We start from the raw sequence: 14,651 nt of genomic DNA on the forward strand, positions 1-14,651 counted from the left end.
GTGTAACTCCTAGTTACACATGCTAAAATGAACAAACTTGCAACCAAAAAATTCCACATGCTAGGTATCCAAGTCATATGCGTGTGTAACTGTCAATTACGCATGACGGATGCATGTGTAACTCCAAGTTACACATGGTAAGATAGGTTATCATGTGTTGTTCTATAAATTTTTCCTTACAATTGTTCTAAAATATTTTTATTTTTTGCTTTTTGTTCATCCAACCTAATCCATGGATGTTTATTTCGTTGCAGATATGCAAGCATTTTGGAGTGAAGAAGACAAGAAGGAAAGGTAAAGATTTAAACTTCATAAAAGCTAATTGCTTAAATGTGGTAATGGTCTCGCTGGAATTGGAGTTGACGCTGAATACACAAATCAGATGCATGTGTAACTCTCAATTACACTAGATAGATGCATGTGTAACTCTCAATTACACAAGACAGATGCGTGTGTAACTTCTAGTTACACATGCTAAGAAATTATTGTAAATGAATATTAAAGTAATACATGTATTTTTAATAATTTTGGGCTTACTTTTAAATTTTATTTAATTAAGGGCTTAGTTTTAAATTTTATTTAATTAGGGGTTTGACAATATATGTACAGGTATGTATGTTTTTTAATAATTCGGTGCCTAGATTTAAACTTCTTTTAGTTAAGGGCCTCATATTATGGGCTATCCATGGGTTGGAACTTAGCCTAATTTTCCCAGAAGTGAAACTTGTTTTGAGGCATACCCAAAATTTTTGAGGCATACAAGGTAATGACAAAATATAATCATTATGTGGTAAAATCAATAACCCCTTATCCATCATATTTTTATCACGACAATAATGCCCTTGAGTCATTAGTGTTTGTGATAATAATTAGAATTTAATATTAATGATTAGAAGTTAATGTTAATGATGATTAGTGGTTAATGTCAATGATTATATAGTTTTAGTTTCATTTTTTTTTTGGAAAAATATCGTTTGGTCCTTAAGGAAAATTGTGCAGCAAAAAAATAATAAAAAATAATAAAATAATGTAAAATAAAAGATGAAAAAGGTGATTAGGAATCAAAAAGTGTATATTTTCACGGATTGAAGACGATCAGAAATAGTGAGTTATGCGCCGGCCTCAAAATAGGATAGGTATTTTTCTGTCTTCTTCATTTTTAATGTTTAATTAGAAAGTATTGTTCATTACATATGAAAAGGAAAATTATACAGAAAAAAAAAAGTAGTGGGAATTTTCAATAGTGAACCATTTTGATATCACTAGCTCCTCCTCCTCCTCTTACTTTACATTCATTCACCTTCATCCTTTCGTCTTATTAAATTGATCGATGAAAACAAAGTCTCACACTCTTACTCCCTAAAGAACAAAGAACCGGCCAATAGATATCCATTTGAGCACTTATGTTGGCGGCTATGATCATTTCTTTTTTCCTTAACAATTAAGGAAAACATCAAATTGCTCTTCCTCCTGCTTCAGCTCTGTTGAAGTCTTGTGAGATATAAAGGAGTCAAAAGGGTTTTTGCTTTCTAGTCCCCTTTGAATGAAATCTCCATTCAAAAGGAGTCAAAAGGATTTGGGGATAAATAGAAAATGTAAGAAAGGAGTTGCCGAAGGATAGGGGTGTAAATTCGGGCAGGCCGGGCCGCCCGACCCAAAAACTAAGGGCCGGGCAGGCCAGGCTTAATATTTGTGAGCCCGTAAACAAATTCAGACCGGACAGGTCGGGCACAAGTAGATAATTTGCTACCCAAAGACCGCCCAAAGCCCGCTTTTTATACGGGCAGGCCAGATCGGGCCGGACAGGCCACTATTTTGATTTTTTTTTTAAGTTTAAATTTTCAAATGAACGGTATTAAATACAATATCCTTTCTTTTCCAACATCGCATATCGTAAGTGATAGTATTATTTTATATTTAAATTACACTGACAAATTTTTAATTTTAGCCTATAATAAATAATTAATTAGAGTAAAATAAACTTTCTAATAAGAAAATATATTACCATTAATGTTTTGAAAAAGTTAATTATAAGTAAAAAAACAATTATATATTTTATTTTTCTTGACACAAAATTGACAATTATAAAATTGTAACTTTTAAGTCTTTTTAAGAGGATATTAAATGATTAATGGCACATAGAAGGCTTTCAGGTCGGGCACCAGGCCGGGTATCAGGTCGGGCATCATAATTAATCGCAAAGCCCGAGACCGCCAAATAAATTAATCCAGGCCAGGTCGGGTGGTCCATGACGGGCCATAACAGGCTTTGGGCTACTTCGGATACAGGCGGGCTCGGACAGATACAGGCAGGCTGAGTATTTTCGGGTATTATTTACACCCCTACAGAAGGATAGACTAAATGGGCTTTTCTTTCCTAGATTGGCTCTTTTCAGTGAAATTTACTGATTCAAGTCGGACCTTATACTCCGTGGAGAGTTATTTATTTTCTTGCTAAAGAGGGAATTAACTAACTAAAATAAAATGATAAACTATTTCTCACTTTGTGCACACTACAAAGAAGACGCGTCGGCTGAGCTGATTATAGTGACCACGTCATTATTATTACGTAACTTCGATGGCGTCATCATAAACTATTATGTCCAAAAGATTTATTGGCTAGGAACAAAAAGAAAGATGCAAGGAATTTAGACTTATTGTTAATTTCTTTTCTTTTTTCTTTCTGAAAGGGATTGTTGTTAATTTCACAAACTAAGTGTTGATAAATTACCACGTACCGATGAGATTTGCTCAACAAAAAGAAACAAAAAAAAAAAGCGTCCGTTAAATTCTGTTATTACGTTCTATTGTCCGGAGTATTATAGAATCATCACATTGTCCTTTTCGTCTTCTGTAGACTATATTTTTCTCTACTTTTAAGTACAAAGGTCGGCCAAGGAATGAAGTCACGTTCATTCAAGTTTATTGACTGAGAATTGAAGAAGAAAAAATACAAGCAGCGTATTATTCATTAATACCAAAAGTTGGAATTTCCGCTTTCCATCACAAAATTAAATAAAATAAGATGCAGTCATTTTGTTAACATACGATTCACTGGCAACTAACTTAGGCACTTAGCATCCTTATGTTGTTACACATAATTGGTTAAAAAGATCAAAATCAACAATTTCTGGATGAAAAGTACATTTAGATTTTGATACTGTTTAAATAGACAAAGATGTAAAAATAGCCATGATGTAAACAATTTCATCGTATTCATTTTCAAATACTTTTTTTATATTTAATTTACATCATGATGCATCCAGTTTCATCCTTACTATTTTTTAAGTTTAAGTCAGGATGAATCCAGTTTCATCCTTGCTATTTTTTTAGTGTCACATTTCACCCATACTAATTTTTACTCGTCCATTTGAACCATGTTTTAAAAATATTTGGACAAATGACCCATTTTCCGATATTGTTAAATAGTTGGGAAATTAGCTGGAAATTACTTTCCTACAAAAGGGTAGTGGTGAACTGTGAACATATATACACTTTACTTAAGTCCGCTAGTCCCAAATAATCTTTAGCTAAGCCTTCACAGCGAGCTTATAAATACTAAGCTCCCCTTGCTTGTTTTCATAACTTCCAGATTTTCGTTCTTTTTGGTGTGATAGTGTTTCTCTCTCTCTTTCTAAAAGATAAAGAGAATAGGCTCATTCTGCTTTCTTCATTAACTACCCACACACTACAACCAAATACATAACTAAGCCAAAATGGAAAACGGAGGAAGAATGAACCATGGGGAAGTAGAGAACAGGAGAGTGGGAAGTCCACCCAGAAGAGGTAATCGAATCAAACTTGAGATTTGCAAGGTTGTTACAAAATCAGTTAAGTCTCTAGTTACAGAAACTGCACTGAGCAGCAGAAAGAGAGATAAAGTAGCTCCAGAACCAGCGGCAGAAGAGTAACATTCGTTGAGATGACCATGAACATCATCACTCTTTTATATATGTATCTCATGATGATCATCAGTACTGATATAGTCTCTTGTTTTGTTGTTATTGTTTGCACATCCCTATCTAGATTTGAAGTGTGATATATAGTTATTTACTAAAGAGTTGTATAGGTTTTGTATGTCCTTCCATTAAAGAAGGAACGTGTCCAAGTATATGTAGTGTGTTTCAGCTTATATAGAAATAAACTTTATTAAGAAGTGCAACAATCATTCTATTATGCCAACAATCAAATCCACTTTATTTTCTATCGAAAAAAAAATCCACTTTATTTGTTTTTTGGAATAATTCTTCAAAATAGTGGGATAAGTCATAAGTGGGTATAGCTCATGGGACCATCTTTAAATTCTTGTTTCTCTTTGAATCTAAGTGGCTCACTAATGGAGATTCCTGCTACAAAACTAAAGTTTCATAATCTTTGTCTATTTTTTTTTTCTGCTTTATTCGTGGAGTTACTGGAGTAACTGAAATATGCAGGATTTTTGTTTACCGTATGATGCTAAAAATGAGCCAATTGTGCATTAGTTCTTGACACCTAAGAACCTAAGAGTTGCTAATAAAATAAGCCGGCGAACTAGTGGAGACTTAAACTTGTACATAATACAAGTCGCTAACTTCATTCTCTCTAGCTGGCTTGCATGATAACTATAGATCACCAGAGACATAACTTTGGAGTATGTATAGTATTGGTCCTATTGGATTAGCGAGTGGTTTTCTTTGAACCCACAGTTTTTTAATACACGGGATTATACCCAGCACCGTGTGGACCAACATTTCTACACTATGGTGGGGGATTTGAGATCGGGAACTAAAACATGATTTGATTTGGGAAAATTAGGTGCAGCCCCAAAAAAAAATAATATTTTCATTGTCAGATTCACAATTAATTTTAGGTACCGTGACACTCATAATTATTTCCGTAACATCCACAATTATATGAAATTATTAAAAATGTCTGCATGATGGATTATGCATCCGCATGAAGGGTTATACATCATGGGTACAATTGACAACGCAACTTGGATATACCATATCTAAAAATCCACGTCTTGGAATTTTACAAATTTTATATCGTTGGAAATATTTTTAAGAGAGCTATGCAACGAGTACAAACAAGAATATCAAATTTTTGTTTTTCACGAAAAAATCGGAGGTTATCATCATTTTAGGCAAAATTTTCGAAAACTTGATACATAACCATTATGCAGCCACCAAAAAAGATGCATAACACATTCTGCAAATGCATAACGAATTATGCAACCATTTTCTCCACTACATAACAAAGTTATACATCTATAACTTGTTATGTAGCCATTGTATTAGTGCGTAACTACATAAAAAATTGATGCATAATGCATTATGCATCTATTTTCTCGATGCATAAAAGATTGTGTAACAATTTTCTCGAAGCATTATGCAGCCATATTTTCGGATGCATAATAGGTTATGCATCCATTTTCACGACTGCATAACATGCTATGCAGATATTATTGTAGGTGCATGACAAGTTATGCAGTCTTTTCTATTGCTAGTTTCGATACTAACAAATAAGCTGATGCATAATATGTTATGCGACCATTTTCTGGACTGCATAACAAGTTATGCAACAATTTTTGTAGATGCATAACAGATTATGCATCCATTTTCACAACTGCATAACAGGTTATTCCCTGACCTTCTCATATGAATTAACCCTGCCGGTAAACTGAAACACCACTTGATTAAAAACCATATTACACTTGCAACACTTGAGGTCAATATAGCCATCTAAAATATTATTTTTAGCAGCTTCCTGTAATTAAAATAGCTTTATCTCCCATCTGTATAAATTTACTTCGGCGAATAAGTTTTCCATCTAAAAATCGATACGTGTGTTGCCAGATTGATGTATAGAAAAACAAGTATGGGTAATCTTCTGAAGTTGATTGTTGCATTTAAGCTTGTCTGTAGCTTTTAGCATTATCGGTGGTCCTCTGTTGCTTAACAAAGCCAAAATAAAGAAGTAAGATAACAATCATATTTGAGAATGCTGAAACATAAAGGGTCGACGGAAAATGTGAAAAAGTTAAAGTAAGACGCTAGTGAGGAAAAAGATGAACCGTACTTGAAAAAAAAAAGAAAAGTGAAAACATGGAATTCATAAGAAGTAGAAAAATGGTTGATGAAGCAAAGCTGAAACTGGTTTTGGTTGAAGGACCCCCTGTGTGGATATGTACGCCAGTATGTGTATGGTAATTATGTACGTTCTACAAAGTTGGCTTGTCATTAAAAGCATCATTCTAGTGGAGATTCGTATCAGATTTTCTTTTGTAAACCCAGTCGGAGGTCCAATGGCGGAGATATCATCCTTCAAAACAGCTGATGGTGTTTACGATGTCACTTGGTCTAAAGATAATGAAAATCTTCTCGTCGCTGTAATCGCCGATGGTTCTGTGAAATTATACGATGTAGCTTTGCCACCAACAGGTAATCCAATTCGAACAGAGCTAAAAATCAAATCGAACAGTAGAGTGGAGAGGAAGAAGAAAAGGAATCGAAGAAGAACAAAAAAAAGACGGAAACCTAATTTTATAAACTATGGGTTTGGAAGAAATTTTTCACCAAAATTGGATACGCGTCTGAACTATTTTGTTGGTGAATTTCACAGTGATCAAAGTCTTAATAATGGGTGTGTCTGTAGTTTTCACATTTGATAACACACAAATTGACATTTCCAGTATTGTGGCCCATTTTGATAGGTCAGTAGGTGGGTTCCTTCTCTCCACTTTTCATCTTCTTAATTCTTACTCCCTCCGTCCCACTCCTAAGTGACCTATTTGATTTTAGATTTTGTCCCAATGATAAGTGACCTATATCACTAAACAATGAGATATTCCGGAATTATCATTTTAGTTAATTATAAATAATATATGAAATTTGTATAATTTGATAGGCATGTTTATATTCGTTACATAGGTGTTTTAAAATGCTTTTCAATTGTATGAAATTTGCGAACATCCGTGGAGTATTTTGAGAGATAAACCATTTTTAAATTTCACTAGTTATTATTCATAAGGGTATAATTGTAAAAAATGATTAAAAATACTATTTTCCTTGCTTGCCTTAAAAATTGTGCAAATTTCAAATAGGTCACTTAGGTGTGGGACGGAGGGAATAACAATTAAGGAAATAGCAAATGGCCATGGATGGCTCTTCCTCCCGCTAAACAAGGGAATCATAATAACCGAGTTAAAAAGAGAATTACTAAAAGTAAAAATAAAATTTGAAGGTTCAAAATGCATATGATCGACAAATACTTGGCACTCAAACGGCACAAGTGGATCAAGGTACGTAGGTAGGACTGGCACGAAGGTTCCTCAGACTTTCATATCCATTTCCATTTTCATCATCTCATCCTCTGGAAATATGGAAATGGTAGACACTGCCTAGCCATCTTTAAAACTACTCTTCAAAGTAATATAAAGATCGTAGTCATCTTTAATAGTTTATGATGACATCACTTTAAATGGCAAATGCTGCAAATGATTGAAATCGCGTTCATTGGGAGAGGAAGTGTGGAGTTCAAGGAAACTTAACCGTAGTTAAGTTTTATTATTAATCATTAATACCGAAAGTTAGAATTTCCCTTTAAACATGCAATCTTAGCATGCATTTGTTGTGTTGTTAAAAATAAGAGGGGGCAATCAGCAGGAAATTACCTTCCCACAAGGGCCACAACAGCGTATCGGTGAACAGTGAACACACACACACTTCAGTCCACAGCTGCTTATTATAAATACTAAGCTCTCCCTTGCTTGTTTTCATAACCTAGCTAATTCAGATTATCATTCTTCTCTGTGTTGAATACTACTCCTTATTCTCTCTACACGATGTCCACCCAGAAGAGGTAATCGAATCAAATTGTGAGCGGAGCAGTGAATTTCCTAGACTCCTGGTACACTTGTGATTCGTTGATTATGTAGCTTGCCATTCCCAGTATTTTCTTTTTTCTTTTTTTTTAAAAAAAAAAAGAAAACAAGTTTATTAATCATCATCAACAATAAGGAGTTTACAATTATTGGATGAAACCCTGGCAACAAGCTGTGCTCCAATCCCTTTATTGAGAACCACACCTATCCTATGAAAGAGAAAATCCCCGATAAAGACATTCTCATCATGATTAGCCATATAGTTTCGTAACCTATTCAGGAGCTTCTCGGTATCACTCCCCAACCCACCTAAGGTTGTGAAGACAAGAATTCCAAACCTCAGTTTCTGACCCTTGCATTTCTCCAAATAATTGACCCTGTTCTTCGCCACCGCATTATCCATAGCCCGACCAAGATCAAAATTACGTTCCCAAGCGCCAGTGAAGAGGGAAACCACCATGACATCCAAGCACATATCATGGCCATTATCCCAACCATACACAAAGATAATAGTTCACTCTCTTAATTCTTGGGGACCATGTAAATTCTTAATTCTCTTTGTATCTAGAATGGACTCACCACTTATAGTTCACTCTCTTGTTCAGATGTCCATAACCCATATATCCTTAGATCAGCTGAAGCATAAATTTTTGAGTGGTTTTTTCTTTCAAGCACACAACAGAACCCATAGTTTTCTAATATCGGGGATGATACCTGTAGGGGTTAAATACCGCACATGTGAATAATCATGCGAGACAACTGAGTTACTAAGGAGCGAGTGGAGCTTGCACGTACACTAGTACAAATCTTTACATTGGCCACACTAAATCAACGTGTCCATAGGATTTTGGTCATGGATTTTTTTCACTCCAAAAATGTGGCATCAGGTGCCCAGACAAAAAGGTATCCCTATGGCTACATAAACTTTGAGTGGCTATAAAATATGATTTACCATGGCCATAACTCTAAAACCGTGTCTATATGGTACTCAATATTTTTTTTGTAGTTAAGCATTTTCACTATCACCATGGCCATAGGATCCTTATAGACACACAATTTAATTATATGTGGCTAAAGTTTACCTTAAAGTCACGTGAATTTTATTATAGCCGTGGCCTTTGTCATCAATTGGACACGCAAAATTCATTTTATCATGGCCAATTCATGAGTTGCAGTCACACTAATTTTTCTCAACCATGGACATCTCTATCATTTGGACACACGGAAAATAATTTAACATGGCTAATACATGATTTGTAGTCACGTTTAATCTATGGTACCATGGCCATCCATATTTTTGGACACATGATAAACATTTTACATGGCCAATTAATAAGTTATGGCCACTAAATATTTGTAGCATCGTGGTTAAATTTTTTCGAAAGACACATCAAGTGTTTTGAATGTAGCTATTGTTCACCTTTTGGACACATCAAGTGTTTTCAATGTAGCTATTGTTCACCTTTTGGACACATAGGATACCACAAACCATGGCGATAACCTTTATCAAATGACACAAAACGTATTCAACGTGGCAAATATTAGCTTTTAGTCACTAAGAAAATTGCAATTTTATTGCTCAATTTATCTTCAGGGACCTATTGGACCCTCTTTTAATGTAGCTAATGGTTAACTTTTACCTACCCTTATATGAGAGAATATGTAGTCAGAATTATTAATATATCAAAATTGATATAAAATATCTTTTATTAATCACATGAGGGAAACATCACATATCTTTGATAAGTTTAGTAGTAAGCACAACTCGGAAAAATCACCATTTCAGATGGAGATTCAATAATTAATAATTCACATAGTAAATCCATAGTACCACGACTATATATTTATCTGTAACTAGACTGTTGTACTCTTCATTTTCTTACTATTTCTCATATTCTTCGGTTCCCCATAATGCAGATCCGAAGCTTTAGCAATCTTCTTAATCTTCTTGGTCTTTGGGTATGTCATCATACTTATCTTCTTAGTGTTCTTAAGCTTTAGTCCACTCTCTTGACATCATCATGAAACTCAAATTATAACTCATTACTTTGGAACAGTTGTAGCTATCAAAGCCAGCACTTGTACCAGTCAAGCTAACACTGATACCCCGGAACATGGTTCCTTAGCGAGGTTGGGATAGCTGGGCCTGAAGAAGTGCAGGGAGAAAAAATTGAGAGTTGAGACTACAAATAGAGTATGATGATAAACTCTGAAACTGATAGATTCGAATGTCATTCTCCGCTGTTAATCAAACTAAGAACAAAAGTTCTTCATCCTGTTTGGTGCATTACCTTGTTATGTCGTCATCACATACTACTTAATAGCTCCGAGATGCGCATCTGATAAAAAAACACCATCCCCACATGGAAATGACAAACTCTACCATAAATGAAGTATCCATCTTGACAAACTGATTGAACATAATTACATGTATATGGGTAGACAGTCGAATATATACATACCTCACCTATGAAAAATAGATTCAGTAAACCTCTAGGATATAGCTTGGTCTGCTTTGACGATGAGATTCAATAAATTAACCTTGAGGTGTTGCAATAAGTTCTGGAAGTAACCTTAACACGGCTCTCGGAAGTTGAATCTAATGACAAAACCAGAATATACAAGTCAGAATATATATGTTCTAAGTTTACCTCCCTTTACAGTTTTATGTTTAAAAACATAAATATCCAACACCATGATCAAATTTAACCCCATCGTAGTTCTACTAAGCGTATATTCTTGGGTGTTTCACATACCAAAAAGGATAAAGAAGTTACCCTTTTCCCGATTTCTAATGTTTGAGTGGATGACATATATTCTACAATAATCCTTTTTTCTTTAGTGTCATAACTTGATTTTCCTGTTAAAGCATGACATCGATATGATTATATATAACCCTTCATAGCCGAAAGAGAACTTCAGATAAATAGATAGATTTGATATAAATAAGAGAGATTGCATGCATACTACCAAAGTTGTCAAAGGAATTCAAAAGAGCAACATAAACAGTTGGAGTGAACACAACATGAACTGACCTCTTCTGTAAGCTTGAAATTTTTAACCATCAGAAATGCATAAATATGGAAAAATGCTTTCGCCTAGTAGTGGAGAAAAAGCAAGACCAAAACCTATTTTTGCGAGGGACGGTATCTGGCAACACAGGGACTTCCCCCCTCTATGACACAAAAAAATCCCTACATTAAAATGAGATAGAAAAAAGATCAAGTATAAATTTATAGAGAGACCAACTATCTATAGGATGCGTTATATACAGAGGCCTTTTTCTCAGAGTGAGATGTGCACACAAAGCGTAATGTATGTTTTAGACAACTATAGAAAGCCACAACGAATATCTTTACCTTTTTAACCTACAACACCAAGCCTGAACTTCAAAAATTCCCTACTCTTGGAGGATTTTTCCTTATATTGACGCTCATGTGATCAAGTTCATTGGTTTCTGGGTCCCCAATCTGATTTATAACTTGTGTCATATACCTATCCAATTTATGCCTAACCTAAGCTGAACCTTAAACAGCTAAAGAAAGAACCTTCGAATCACTTTTGCAGATACATTTAGTTTTATAACCTTTTGTCGGTCAATAGGTAGTTCAATAAATAGGGATGTAATCCCTCTTTCAAGCATAAAAAGACACTGTGTAGACGCGAATTTTGTGGCAGTTCAGCATTTAAAACAGCTGTTTTGATTCCAAACTGTGACAATACGTGATTGAGTCAATTATAACCGAAGAAGTGAAGAAAGCGTATCAACAAAACAAGAAAAATTGCTTTTGGAGTAGATTTACACCTTACCTGTTCTAGAAAGAGCTTCAGAAACCCATATCAATAGTTCCAACTTCAAGAGTGACAGCATGTAGAGTTGCTTATCACGAGTACTGCATGAAATCTGCCAGCAAAAGATGCACAAGATGAGTTCTAAGATTTCATCTTCATGTGTGGCATACCCTTACTCTTTTAAAATAGAAATACTAATAAACTACTGGCTCACCCAGAACTGTTGAACGTTTTTTGGAATCATCTCATCCTTGACATCTCCAACTTCGAAAAGAGTCAAAATAACTGGACTGTGCAGCACAAGCTTTTCCAGCTTCTCAACATCAGCACTGCCAAAGTCACGTAAAACAAAATAAGAAAATTGCATTATAGCTAAATATGTATATTCATACCCGCTAAAAAGATGTTGTCAGTATAAGCAGTAGAAAAAACTGCAAAGATATAATTTATGCAAGTGGGCAATAAAAAATCACAAGAGATCAGTAGACTTTCCCCTTCTTAACATCCTTGTCTTTGGGTCTGTACTTCAGCAGCATCTTGAAAAGATGCGTGGCCACAGTAAATGTAAGACAACGTACTAAGAACGCAAAATGGATGGAAAAGTCTCAGGCCAGTCTGGTTTCTCAACATGCGTTCAGTATATTCTTCAAAAGCAAGATCTATATTTAAATACACATCAAATACTCTTGCTGAACAGTACAGATGCATCATTGGAGTCTGGAAAACAAATCCCCAGAACAATCAACCCATCATTCAAAAAAGAAAAATAATATAATTTAAAGTAAGAGATAAGAGAAATGTGAAACTGGGGATCAAAAAATTCTTCCAAACAAGAGACAAGTTCTGAGTTTCAAACTTGGATTTTACTGAAAGCAAGCACCGAGAACCTTATATCTTAATAACCTCTAGATGTTCTAAAATTTAGCTCACCAAATAGAAAAATAACAGACTCAGTAAAACTAAATACAGCAACATACCATACAGATTTTGAAACTCCTTGAATCAAGAGCTGTTATTGACTAATATTCCTCCCCCAATCAAGTATGAAACTGGGTTTCATGTAATTACAGATTCAAAAGCGAACACACTGGAAAAAATCACCTGCTCGGCAAGAACCGCAGTTAGTTAACACAAAAATTTCCAGACTGAGCTGGATTTGGCACCTAAAAGTTCTCGAATATATACATCATCTGCAAAATGAGATCATCCTGCTAATTTTCTGAGTCTTTTCTATGCGACTTTTGCAACCTTGTTCTGTGAGATTCCAGAAAAAAACTGCTCATAACTGTCCAGAAAAGCATTGAACCCTTATTGAACTAGTTGAAGTTGAAATTGTTAAACCAATTGTAACATCTCTTCTTTCCCTTTCATCAACGAAGTGGGTCTGTGTTTTCTAGATTTACAAGGTTTTGTTGAGAAGAATTCGAAGGCCTGGTGATGGACAGAGTTGGGGTTCACTGATAGTGTTGCTGCTGGGAGGAGCTTGAGAAATCATCTGAGAATTATTCAAAGCGCTGAGTTGAATTGAATCCGGCGAAAAAGAACAAAATAGAAGAACGGGTTTGAGGCACAAACTTATTATATGGGTGGATTTCTGGTTTATAAAGACCAGATGTTGCTGGTGTTTGCACTCAAATCCAAATTCATCCACCACCCAACATTACTGATCTGATGTAATTTGAAATCCGCGTAAAACCCATCCCTCAAAGATTTATTTTTTCTTCGAAGATTTTGATTTTGAAATCTAGGGTTGTTTTTTTCAGCTCAACATTTTTTACTTTTGTTTTGGAATTTAGGGTTTGAAATCTACAACTTCCATACGTTTTTTACATAGAAATTGAGAGCGAAAAAGAGATTTGGCGGTAGTTAGAGATTTGTGGGTTAGGGTTTTCTTCTGTTAGGAGGCGGAAGACGAGAGAAAGAGTAAGGGAGGAAGAGATGGGAGAAACAGATTAGAAAAACTGAGGGAACCGAGAGAAAAAAATATTGATCGTTTTGTATAAAGGAATTGGACGGTAAAGATTTGATGAAATGCATTCATACGGATTATGAAAAATCTATAGACGGTAAAGATTTGATTTAAGACTGTCATACGGATCAAGGAAAGTGTGTTTCTTTGTGCTTTCTCTTTGTGTTAATAAGAACTCATGTTTTCGGTTTAATTATCAACCTTCGACATGAAAAAAATTCAAAAAAAAAAATTAATAAATTTAGGACATTGTTATCGACATTCAGATATAAAAAAATCCAAAAAATATAAGAATGAATCGGGAAAATGAAAAATGAATTCGATAATTGGTGTGCTTCTTTGTGCTTTCTTTTTGTGTTTTTCTGCTTTCTCTTTGTGCTTCCGGTTTGAATTTCGACTAGTCGCATAGGTCATGAAGTAATTTTGACAAGTCATACAGGTCATGAAGTAGCTTTAAGTTCACACTGGTAAACTCAGGTTATAAGATTACTAGAGATGGACCACGAAATTCAGGATGGTTCTGACTTTAAACTTAGCTGGATACATCATCGAAATTGATATATATGAAGCTCAACGTTAATTCGAACTACAAATGTGGTATAACGACATACAAGTAATACCTACGAAGCTGTGGGAGAGTTCTAACTTCAAACTTAGTATGATACATCATTGAAATCGATAAATATGAAGCTCGATGTCGATTCGAACTTCAAATGTGGTATAACGACGCACAAACTATGAACCAAGAAGCTCTGAGAGGGTTCTGACTTCAAACTTAGCATGATACATATCGAAATCGATAAATATGAAGCTCGGTGTCTATTCGAACTTCAAATGTGGTACGACGACATATAAACTATGAACCAAGAAGCCCCGTGAGGGATCTGACTACAAACTTAGCAGGATACATCATCGAAATCGACAAATGTGAAGCTTAGTGTCGATTAGAACTTCAAATGTGGTATAACGACATACAAACTATGAACCAAGAAGCTCCAGGAGGGTTCAGACTTCAAACTTAGCAGGA

The sequence above is a fragment of the Papaver somniferum genome, chromosome 10, assembly GCF_003573695.1.
Source record: "Papaver somniferum cultivar HN1 chromosome 10, ASM357369v1, whole genome shotgun sequence".
Classification (NCBI taxonomy): domain Eukaryota; kingdom Viridiplantae; phylum Streptophyta; class Magnoliopsida; order Ranunculales; family Papaveraceae; genus Papaver; species Papaver somniferum.